This window comes from Pygoscelis adeliae, unplaced genomic scaffold, assembly GCF_000699105.1.
Source record: "Pygoscelis adeliae isolate BGI_AS28 unplaced genomic scaffold, ASM69910v1 Scaffold32, whole genome shotgun sequence".
NCBI lineage: Eukaryota > Metazoa > Chordata > Aves > Sphenisciformes > Spheniscidae > Pygoscelis > Pygoscelis adeliae.
In genome coordinates, this window is record NW_008824368.1 from 1,489,815 (window position 1) to 1,499,399 (window position 9,585).

Below are 9,585 nucleotides of genomic sequence, written 5' to 3' on the forward strand. Positions count from 1 at the left end.
AGCTGCCTCCTCTCATTCCTGCCACAGGGGGAAAGAGGCTTTTGGGATCATTCCTATCGAGAGACCTGTTGGCCCCTCACATGCAGGGAACAAAGAAGAGCAGGTCCCAGGTTAGGAAGCGCTGCCAGTTTGTGGTCGTCTTCCCATAAGAGTGAAAAGACATGGGGGGAATAACCCCATGTCCATAAGAAAGATTTAAAGACTATGACTTGTATTGTACAGCAGTTCCATCATAACTGCTCAATGAGCCACATTAGATACCAGCCACTTGGCAACACCGGGGGAAGGAGTGTCGGCCGCTGAACCAGGCAATGATTCCCTGAATACTTTGGGTCAACCAGCTCCTCCAAGGCAGTTGTGGGCTTACGGGGTGGTGGGAGCAGAGACTGCCACTCAAGTTAAGCTGTTTTTAAGCTGTTTCTGCTTCAAATGAAATCAGGAACCTGCAGCCTCAGCAGCAGCTTCAAAATAGAAAGGCTGCTTCTTCAAACAGACACCCAGAGAGCATCCCTATGAGAGCTTCAGCTGAACATAATCTTGATTCCTAAGCACTGCTCACTAAGAAATGTGGCCAATGTGACACAAGTTTTCCCGTGCAGAAGATACTCCTCCATATCTCAGTTGCCATCCCCTGAATCTGCATGTTACCGGACTCAAGGCCATCACTGTCCAAAATTTTCCTCCTCCTCTTTCTCCTCCTGCCCACACCAAGTTTACTTTATTTCGGCCAGAATGACTAAGTCTCCAACACCAGGACTGAACACTGGCACTTTCCCCAACAAAGAAACCAATTCCCCCACACCAATTCCCAGGCGGCAAAAGTTGCCAGTACACAGGTTTCAACAATTCAATATATTATGGACAAAACTTACGCTACTCAAGTCAACAGAAACTTTACCATTTATTTCTCTATGTCCAACACTCATTTTCTATTAAGTGCGTTAAAACACTACAATTAACATTGCTAGTTCTACTGTATGAAGGCCTGCGCTGCTTTGGTGCTATTTTTCCTTTGCCTACATTTTGATACAACATGCTTGAATCTATTTGTTTCCCTTTTTTTTTTTTTTTTAAGATTAGTTTATTACCCATCTTACGAGCCCCAAGATAAGAGAAAAGGCAGTAAAGGCAGTATAAAGAGCACTTGTGAAGATTAAAGACCATGATGATGATTGGGGGTCACACACAGAGGAGGCTGACACCCTCACTGGTATTTTGGTTGTTGGCTCTCTTAACCACTTTGCGAAAGCCTACCAGAGCAATAACAAACAGCCGTGAAAAATAACTTTCTCTCCCAAATGCAGCTCTCCCAGATGAGCCGAGACACGCAGACCTGCAACATGCAGTAAGCTGCCCTCCCTTATCTGCAGCACAACTGCTAACACGCGCTCCCGCCAGCCCGGTGCCTACTCATGTGTCGAAAGGCGGAGGGAGAAGAGGAGGGAGACGAAAAGGTGCCTGGCACCTTTGTCAGGTGTTCGGAAAACACCATTTTCTCTAGTGCAGAGAAGGAAGCAAACAGCAAGCGCTGCAAGCACCATCCCTCAGCCATGGCAGCACGCACGCACATGCACACGCATTTCCTCCGGCTTCAAGAAAACAATGAAGTGTGGGGAGGCCGGCTTTTATATAAAGTACGTACCAGCTATGTATAAAATTAGGAAAGCAGCTGCTTCAAAAGCTCAGTCACCCTTTTGTCATCAACAGGGCTTTAATTAGTACCCATCTGCTTCCTGTTTTATACTACAGAACTAACTTTCACCTGTTTCAGCAAAACACCCCTTCCCCCAAATGCAAGTGTGTGCATACACACAAACACACACAAAAAGTTAGCAAACACTGTTACACTTAAGTAATTAACATCAGAAATCCTTGTTCTGAGTATCTATGCTATTTATTTGCTTTTTTAAAAAGCTAAGCTTTGACAGAGTTATCAAATTTCACAGCCTACACCTTTAAATCACGCGCATTATATACTTCACCATTAATATTCATTCATTGGCACATGGGGACCCCAAAGGAGGACTGGAGCCCTGTTGTACTGGTACTGTAGGTACCTGCCCAGAGGACTCACAATGGAAGTGTGGGTTTTTCCTGAGGTCCGTCACACACATGAAAGGATTTATGAATAAACAATGGCAAGGCTGATAGTTAAGAATGGATTGAAACTCACCCCATTGTTTGAAGAGAAGAAACAACACGCAAAAGAAAAATATTACTGAGGGAGGAAATAGCTTCACCTTTGAATTTCCTGACATTTTTCCTCCCACGCTTTTCCCCTTCATGCGTCAATTATTTATTTATTTTGCAGGAAGACAAGTGAAAGTTAAGTACACCAGCAAAGCTACGTGCTGTCAGACCTGCCCACCTCTCCTGCACGGAGGAGCTACCAGCGCTTGAAAGCTTGCCAGGCACGTGGTATTCAGAGAGCAAAACAAGAGCAAATGAAGCACCAGGAGAGAGAATTGCTTGGCAATGGTCGAGCAAGGAGCACCGCTTGCCTGCTCCTAGGCCCAGGAGCACTACAATTCTACAATTCCAGCACAGGAACAGGAAGAGGGGCGAGTGCCGAAAGGAACAGTATTTGTAAGGACTCTACACGAATTTTGTGAGTGTGTGAAGCTTTCTCCAAGTTAAAGCTGCTCATTGCAGAAAGGAGCTTTTCTTAGCACACCTTTAGCATCAGCCACCACCTCCAATGCTTCTTCTGCCAAAATAAACCTGGCAACCACTCAACTCATGCTCCAGTTTTGGAGCGGGAGGAGATCATTCTGTCTTTAAAGTTAGCAACCTCAACTGCAACAGCTTTACCAGATGCACAAAGCTGACCTAACTCTCAATTAGAGTTTTCTTCCGTAGCATCTTGGAGCTGCTTCCCAAGGTTTTGGACCTGCCTGTCTGCAGGTTCCATGAGATTCACCTCCAGAAGGCTATTTTGGAAGACTGAGAATTTTTTTCCATTCATTTGAAATCTTAAACCATTTACTAGGTTGGGGATTTAACTTTTCAGAGACTGCCAATTAAATAGGAGAGCCATGAGAATAAATAAACATATACACTCCCAGTATCAACCATGGCAAGTGCATTTATTCCCCTTTCTTTCCCACTCAGTGACAAAACACAGTTCTCCTGACATCCCCCTTATTAGGGAAGTTTTCCATTTCATTCTTTGGGGTTGGAAGAAAAAAAGAAGGATAATACAAACATCTGAAGACTGAAAAGAAAAAAAAAAAAATCCAAGTAAACAGAATTTCACCAGTTACCCCTTGATGTAGCTACTCATGTTGTTACCATGAGCAACCAGCCTACAATACCTTCCTCTGCCCCCTACATGATCACCCAAGGGAAGAGCACGTTGTTGGCAACACCAGAAAGGTCAACACTGACAACTCAATGCTGTTGTTTTTAAGACTCAAGAGTATTCAGACTAGGTTCCCTAAGAAATTTATTTGTAGCATACTTCCATTTATTATTAAAACAACACACCAAAGTACCATCTATCTCTGTACATACATACACAGGGGAAACAGAGAGATTTGTCCAGCATCACACAAGTCTGATAAAGAATAAGAACTGTCATTCAAAAGTAAAGATTGAGCCTTGTTTTTAACCTCCAACTTATAAAATTTCTCACCAACTCTTCTACTATACCATTGTCTAGCAAAGGCAGGATTTTGTCCGTACACTAAAGGGAGGTACTAGTGAAGGGAATGAGCTCTGTCTCTAGAGGAAAAAAATCAAATTAAAACAAACGGGCTTCCAGGCACAATGCTCTGAGCAAATGAAATTGGTGAGAAAGGATGGAGCAAAATGAGCAGCAAATGTGAGAACTCTTTGGAAAAGAAAGGTGGATCACATCTAACCCAACTGCTGCAATCAGATATGGAAAGAGTAGGGGCACTAGAGGCTTGGGGTTTTTAAAAAAAGATTTTATAGGTTTTGTTCATTGATAAAACCAAATAATCAATTTTCTACTAAAAAAATTTATAACCTTGTGTTTTCACCTAGAAGATTACACCACCACTTAGATATTTTTCCATGATATCTCAAGCAACATATTACAAAACTTCATCCAGGACTGAAACAACAGATTGTCTCAAGAGCAAATGACAAAATATTTGTACCAGAAATCCTGGCAACGTTGCGTGCAGATGGGTTTCTGAAAAACGGGGTTCCAAGAATAAGTCACCCACGGTTCCAAAAATAAGAGTTAAATTCAAACAAAAAATGGATGTTCACTTAGCAGGGCACTGCAGTCCCTCCCCAGGGTCCCGCCCTCACCGCACACACGAGACTCGCTAACCACAAGCCTCTGAAGTCTGAGCTTCAGCTAAATACACGAGACTGGGGGAATGCAACCACGTCCAACATCCTGGCCACGTAACCCAGAAAATGGCACGCTACGGTGTGGCCAGCCATTTTACTGCCGATGAACTCGAACCTGAGCATCGGGCAGCCCCAAAATTGCATGGCCACCATCCACAGTGGCTCTGAACTGCAGCAGGAGAGGGGCCATCCTATCAAGCAGGGCCAAGAACATTCCTGACTGCGGTCAGGGATGCAGGGATGCTGGTCGGGTCTCGCAGCCTGCTGAGGCACGGCTGGGACCACCTCCAAAACGCTCGCCCTCCCCAAAGCACCAGGGCAGGCGCCATGTGAACTGAGGCACAGAGAGATGTCACACTTCGGTGGGGGGAGCACCGGAGCATGACTGCACCACGGCAGAAACAGATGTCTGAGACTACTCTTATAAACAGGGATGGAGAAATTTAAAAACTGCAGGTTATTTCTCCTCCTCCCCTTTTTTAAAGGGAATCAGAACCAAAGTTCATTGGACGGTACTGACCTTTTTTTAAACAATTCCTGGGTTTTGAGACACACTGCTCTCAAGGCTCTGTTTGGTTTTGAGAACCTTACTGAGCCAGACAACCATGTTTACTGTATTTTTTTGTTTTTACTGTCAATAGCTACTGACCTGATAGGGAATTCCAGGATATTTTGAAACAAGAGTAAGAAAATGGATCCTTGTTTTAAAAGACTTATTTAGTCAATACATTCCCGATCCCTAGAATCTAGAGCCAACAAACTTTTCACTGTTAGCCTGTCTTCCTTGGCAATGTGCAACTTCATATATATAAATGCTGTTCATAAAGGCTATGCAAAGCTAGTGATGTTTGGCAGGAGACAGGCACACATTAACAATTCTAGCCTGAGATGAAAAAGCTAATACAAATTTTTTGAAATTAGGCACTCAACTGAGACCAAACTTTTCCGTTAAGATGATTTAATAACTGGCTTGACATATTTTGCATAAAAGACTTAAAATGTAATATGGATATGGCGGAAGGAGAAGTGAAACAAGAATGGGATAATGACATTTCATGATAACAGAGAGCATTACAGTCTGATGCACATAAGCAGTGTCCTCCCTTTCCTTTCTTCCCCTCCACATTTCCCTCTATATATGAAGTTAATGAAACATTTGGGGGTTTTTTTTAAGCTTAAGAGATTACATAAAAATCAGGGCTTAAACTAAAAGCTTGGCCATACTCAATAGAGCCCAAAGGAATGTGATAGGAGGAACAGAAAACAAACTCAGCACCTCATAACATCAGCAAATACAGTACACATCTATATTTTTGGTTATAAAAATTACAAAGCCACACACTGAAGTTTACTCATTCTCTGACATAGCGTAAGCTTCCAATTTATAATCCCGAGTTTTCAAGAAAAACCAAAGCTGTTGGTGTTACCACAGCAGCCATCTAGAGTATACACTATTCTCAACATATAATTAGTCCAAATGACAATTAGACCAAAACTTAGCTTCTGCCCCCCAAAAAGTCAACAATAATGCGTCAAGCTGATGACTTTAGAAACGCAACCACTTTCCAGCATTTTACTGGCTCTCCATCATAGTCATCTTACTTTGACCAAATACACTTATTCGCGTTGGATAGTCATGTGCAATTTTTGTTGCTTCAACACATTTAAGGCTTATTTAAGCTGCACTGCAAATTCCTCTTAAAAAAGACACACACACACACACAAGAAGCCTTGAATTAATACTCATCCAATATAACTTTGTTTTGAGCAGGTCAAAAAACTGGACAGAATCTGCAGATGACCGTACAGATTACTGCTGCCAAGAGATATGCCTGAATTCACAGGCAAGGCTCTCTGCCACAAATTTATTTAGATACTTACTGTATCTAAATAAGCATTCAATGGATCTATTAAACAACTTGCTTACTCAGGACAAGAAGTATTACATGCCAATTCAAAGTTTTGTCAAACAAAAGTAGTCAAAACTTCCTATCACAGTTTAAAAAATATTTTTTCTTTAAAGATCTTCTCTTTTCTTTCTTGAAAAATTAGGCTAAATGAGAAAAACAAAATATGCAGCTTTGCACAGTTCAAATAAGAAACACGGGAACTACCTACACAAGCACAAGAAGACCTGCAGGGACTCAAAGGCCAGTGATAAACAAACAGCCCTAACTCCACCTGTTATCTTTTTCTTTAGAAGAGAAGCATGGGAAGGGTCATTCAGTGACAAACCAAAATCAAATGACAAGTCTGCAGTCCTACTGGACCCCACAGAAATGCAAACTCTGCTTCAGAAGCTCTGGATTTCAAGGGAAGTCGGAAGAAGGTTCCCTGCTAAAGAGGAGAGACGGCAACGTGACCAAGTAAGACCTTATTGCATCCTGCTCCTTCCTATCTCACCTGGTGCCGAAGTTCAGCAAAACTGGGTGAGCTTAAAAACTGCTAAACTGAAGATGACTTCCTTTGTTACGGGGAAAGGCAAAAGACAGACCCCTGAAGCACACACGTGCATGCAGATACCAGCTGTAGGAGGACACCGGCAGCTTCACGCTCATCCTGAAACCTGCTGTTCATGGAGCAGCTAAACACAAGCAAGTGAGCTCCTATATGCTTAACTTCTAACAGCAAAAGAATCACCTTCTGCCACCATTCTCAATTTTGCATCTGGACATTGCAATAAGAGCAAAAAACAACAAGAACAAATATATTTCTTAGAAATTCCAACCTTTTAAACATACTAAGTACATTAAAACTAGCTTTTTAGAGCCATCAGCGTAACAGTAATCTTAATGATAAAGCACTACTAACCCTCCGTTCAGTCAGAAGTTATTTCATAATGGAGAGCAACCCTTAAAAAACAGCTCAGATATTCAAAGTCAACATTTAACTGTCGCTGTGTCTGTATGACTACTAACATCCTGAAGTTTGATTTACTGCTAGTAAAACTCTTAAGCACAGCTGTGATGAGACATCTTTCTGCATCCAACTATAAAGGTGACTTTACTTTTAAATTGATTCATTTAACTTCAGTGTCATTTACTTCTGTAGTATCTCAATCACGGCAAGAACACACTTCTGCTTTAGGCCACAGAGAGATGATACATTATAAGAAGGAAGAAAGAAAAATTCATTTTCTATATTAATGCAACAAGACTACTCACTTTCTCTATATAGTGATGTTACCTATATTACACCTCTCAAAAGGGGGGAAATCTTCTAGAAGCTTTATTACAGCAGTCACTGGACTCACAGCCACCTAATCTTGCCAACTGGTGGGTGCTTTGCATTACAAACACAACCACAGACAAGACAGGGTAACACCAATGGTCCCCAAATTCAGCTGGTCATGACACCGAGGTCAACATGACCGTATCAACCCGTTAACAACTTCATTACTTTTCCCTGCCTCCTGCCCAACCACAGGCAGCTTCTTGCCACCACAAGCACAAGGATAATTTGGGCAGTGTATTGCCCAAAAGCCAGGGATGGAGTACACTGGAGTACAGACACATGGAGTTATGGCAAAATTCCCAGCCAACAACCTTGCTCTATTTTATTTTCTGTGGGCTTCATCTGGCTGATCTTCCTCGATAATCCTGCCCAGACGCAGAGCAGCTTTGCAGGAATCAAATCACCCCACAACTCTTCCCCTCTCACCCAAACCAAGGCCAGGCTGTAGTATTTTTAAGCATGACCTCTTCACCTAACAGAAGTCACCTTACAAGACTACTTAAGGTTTTTTTGTCATCTCCTTTTATACGTTTTCACTTTAATCCTTAAACCTGGCTGTACCCTTTGGACCACAGGGCTCTCTACACAAGGGAGCTGTTCATCCAAGTTCACCTGTTCACAAATCAGGTCTCTACATTATAGATCACATCATTTTCTTGTGTTATGGATTATCCTGTCAACATAGGGGTTGTGTCCCATTCTAGTGGGCCTTCTGCAGAGGAAGAAAAACAGTGGCCTCTCAAGCAGGGCGTTACAACCTGAGATAGGAGAATATGACAACACACAACCAGTGGTATGGGAGCAGCATAACATTGAATCAATGAGGGAACATGTATCTGCAGGGGAGTAGTAGGAGCACACCAGCACCCCAGCCTGTTACCAAGGTCTTTAAACCACTATAAAGACTTGAAATGGGCTTTTGAATGAAGATAATGAAGCAGTTTTGTGGAATGTTTCTCTCAAACAAGAGACCACCAAAACAGGTTTTGTACAGATGCATCAAGTAGGCAATGGAGACAGATACTGCAGGTGAACTAGAAGCTGGCGTGAACATCACAGGAGTGAGTAAAAGTGGAAGGGAAAATAACAGTAGGTTAAATGAGGCCCTGAAAGTGAAGATGAGACACTCAGATCTGATACGATAGACAGACGAGGGGGGAGGAGGTGGTTAGGCAGGATGCAGCATGGCCCAGCAAGGGATATGGGGTGCCACCTTTGCAACCACACTGTGAATGGACACGAGCATGGAAAAGGTGCTTTTCTCATGGTTAGAGAGACAGTGCAAACACAGAGCAGCTTCTGGCTTCTCATCAGTGATCTCCAATTTGTTTGAAATGTGCTTCAGATCCTTCAGCAAAATTGAAAGTGGTCATTTGCTTTCATAACACCACCTCATCAAGTCCCTGGTGCTATCTCCCCTTCTCCCTAGGGAATCACCATTTCCCTGTTTTAAGAAAAAGCACCTTTACTGTGACGGTGGTAAAACAGTGGCAAAAGTTGCCCAGAGAGGCTGTGGAGTCTCTACCCATGGAGATATTCAAAACCCAACTGGACCTGGTCTTGAGCACAGCCCTAGCAGATCCAGCTGTGACTGGACTAGATGATCTCCCAGAGGTACCTTCCTGCCTCAACTACGCTGTGCTTCTGTGATCTCTCCCTTAGCCTATCTCTACTGATGGTCTTCTTGTATACCCTGGAGACTCTAGCACTAAAAAAAAGGAGGGATGGCCACGTACCCTGTCTTAAACAGCACTTTGATCCACACTGCGTCTGTGCTCTTTTGACAACTTGGCCCATGGCAATTCCAAAGGAATCGCACTCTGTATTTTATGAAAAGCATAAAAGACTTTCAAATACTTAAATGGAAAATTACAAGGGGTGCCATGTTCCCAAACCATCTTGGACACTGACTCATCATTGTCCAAGCCTTCCAAAACCATGTCACTGTGACTCTATCCACCCCTTGAAACAGAGCTGGCCCAGCACAGCTTTGGTTTACACTGCTCTGGAGCAGGTTTCGGTGAG